The following is a 2,918-nucleotide window of genomic DNA, read 5'->3' on the forward strand; positions in this document are numbered from 1 at the left end:
AAAAGATTGAATACATGGTTGTCACTGGGCATTGGATTGATTCTTGTTGGAATTTACAAAAGAGAGTTTTAAGTTTCATTAACATTCCACCACCAAGGGGAGGTCTTCAAATTTCCGATGCCATTTTCAAGTGTATGAAAGAGTGGGGCATTGAAAACAAGGTTTTTACTATTACAGTTGATAATGCTTCAAGTAACGATTTGGCTATTCGATATATGAAAGATACCATTCAAAGGTCCAGAACATTGGCATGTGAAGGAAATTTATTTCATGTTCGCTGTTGTGCACATATCTTGAACTTGTGCGTTCAAGATGGATTGAGGGAGATTGAAGGTATTATTGGTAATATAAGGGAAAGTGTAGAATATGTAAATCGTTCAGAGGCAAGACGTGTGCAATTTGTAGAGTGTGTGCAACAATTACAGTTGAAGGATAAAAAATTGATTCGTGATTGCAAAACCAGGTGGAACTCGACTTTTGAGATGTTAAGTTGTGCACTCAAGTTCAAAGAAGCTTTTAAGATGTTTAAAGAACGTGATCCCTTTTATGGTTGCTGCCCTCAAGAAGAAGAATGGGATAAAACTCAAAAGATTTGCTCACTGTTGGAGGCTTTTTGGACAGCCACACACATTATTTCAGGTAGCGAGTATCCTACTTCAAATTTATTTCTTCAAGAAGTTCAAAAAATAAAGTCAGCATTGGATATTTATGCACAACATGAAGATTTGTTTCTTAAGCAATTAGCTAGTAAAATGAAAGAAAAATTTGACAAATATTGGGGTGATTGTAATTTATTGATGGCTATAGCTGCTGTGTTAGATCCAACCAAAAAAATGCTTGCAGTTGAATTTTGTTTTCCTAAGCTTTATTCTGAATTGGATGCCTCTAAGCATATCTCAAAAGTTAAGGAGATAATTAATTCTCTTTATGAGGAGTATGTTGTTGAAGAAACTAATAAAGGAGTGCCTCATTTACCTGAGTCTGAGCGTTTTGGTTCTTCAAGTGTTAGAAGAAGTCAACAAAATTCTGTGTATAATTGGGATGATTTTGATGAATATTGTGCAAAAGTTGAAACTTCAGAGACTAAGAAATCTGAATTGGTAGATTATCTTGAAAAGGGCCGTCTAAAGAAGAATGAGATTCCTAAAATTTTTTCATGTTTAGAATGGTGGAGGATGAATAGAATGCAGTATCCAATATTGTCAAAGATAGCAGCTGATATTTTAGCTATTCCAGTGAGTTCAGTGGCTTCAAAAGCAACATTTAGTGCAGGGACAAGAGTTATTGATTCTTATCGTTCATCTCTCTCTCCAGACACAGTGCAGACTCTACTGTGTGGGGGTGATTGGCTTCGACATATACATGGACTGAAAAAGAAGACTAAAGTAAGTTAAATTTCATTATTAGCTTTCTATGTTACATACTAATGAATTTAATCGCTTATTTATCTAATTTTTACTTTTTCAGAAAGCTAAAACTTATCAAGAAATTTTTCTTCCAGTATCTACCTCTTAAAGTAAGTAAGATTTCAGTTCTTTGTTTATCATGTTGTTTCCGGTGTAATTATTGTGGTATGATTGCTGCAGAAATTTGATATGGAATTTTGGAAACACATGTTAAACAAAGAAGAAGATATGGAAATTGCTGCAGAATTTTGATATGGAAACACATATGTTAAACACATGTTAAAGTAAGTAAGATTTCAGTTCTTTGTTTAACATGTGTTTCTAGTGTAAGATTTCAGTTAAGCTTAATATCACTTCGTATTATTAAATGCAGGTTGCAGTATAGGTGGTATGATTGAGAATTTGATATGGAGAAGAAGATATTGATTGCTGCAGAAATTTAATGTTTTGAGTAGTTTGGGTGGTTTGAATTTGGAATATTATGTTTTTGGATTTGGTTAATTTTGTTGGGAATTTGAGATGAAGTTTGGTATTTTGGCAACAAGAATAGTGTTTTATCATATAATTGTGTTTTTGATTTATGTTTTTTTTATTATATATTTGTGTTGTGACTTGTGAATTTGTGATGTTCAACAGTTCAAGTAGTTTTTTCTTTTATGAATAATTGGTGTTTTGATGTTTAGTTTTAGTCTTTTAGAGAGGAATTTGGTCATTTTTTATTTAAAGTTGTTATTGTTTGATATTTGATTTACAGAAAAATTGGCTTAGGTTATGAATATTTTAGTTTTTAAATTCTGACAATTTTAAAATTCTATGGATTGTTTTAGAAAACTGATAATCTGCAATTTTGTATTCTACATTGTAGAATTTAAAAAATGACTTAGGTTATGACTTTGGCTCGAGCTCGAGCTCGAGCTCGAGCTTGAAAGCTTGAATTTAATTCGAGCTTTTCGAGTCGAGCTCGAGCCTTGGATTAAATGATCGAGCCAAGCTCGAGCTTAAATTTACAAGATTGATCGAGCTCGAGCTCGAGCCGAGCTAACTTAAATCGAGTCGAGCCGAGCTCGAGCTAAGACTGGCTCGAGCTCGACTCGGCTCGTTTACAGCACTACCCTGGTCTTGGTAAGATAAAATCTAATTAATAATTATTTTATTTTATACTAACTCTGTTTTGCAAGTTATACTTGGTTGTACTAACCTTGTGATGTAGGAAATCAGATGGTTGGAAAAAGGATTTCTAAGTGCTCGAAGGTCCGGGCACCCCGACCGAGTCTAGGTGCCTAGATTGGCCCAAACTGAGGCACCTGAGTAGATGATCTGGCATATTTTGATTGACCATCACACATTAGAGTCTAGCCTCCCAGATCAATCCGGGCTCTAGGAGATGGATGGACCTTCAGAGATAGAGCTTTGATGAGGGGTGGACATGTCAACGGTCCAGGTGCCCGGACATGAATAAGTCAGTGAAGTCTCAAGATCAGATAGACCTCATTAGAGGTGACTGGGGGTGGT

The 2,918-nt window shown here is 35.0% G+C and overlaps 1 long non-coding RNA gene across 1 annotated transcript; it reads left to right on the forward strand.

The window, feature by feature from the left end:
• The first annotated feature begins 1,005 nt into the window (after positions 1–1,005).
• Positions 1,006–1,917, forward strand: LOC122025028. The gene is made up of 4 exons (XR_006123582.1): positions 1,006–1,385; positions 1,468–1,516; positions 1,587–1,690; positions 1,780–1,917. It is a non-coding gene; the product is annotated as an uncharacterized LOC122025028 (long non-coding RNA).
• The last annotated feature ends 1,001 nt before the right edge of the window (positions 1,918–2,918 follow it).

The sequence above is a fragment of the Zingiber officinale genome, chromosome 9B, assembly GCF_018446385.1.
Source record: "Zingiber officinale cultivar Zhangliang chromosome 9B, Zo_v1.1, whole genome shotgun sequence".
In the NCBI taxonomy this organism is placed as follows: domain Eukaryota; kingdom Viridiplantae; phylum Streptophyta; class Magnoliopsida; order Zingiberales; family Zingiberaceae; genus Zingiber; species Zingiber officinale.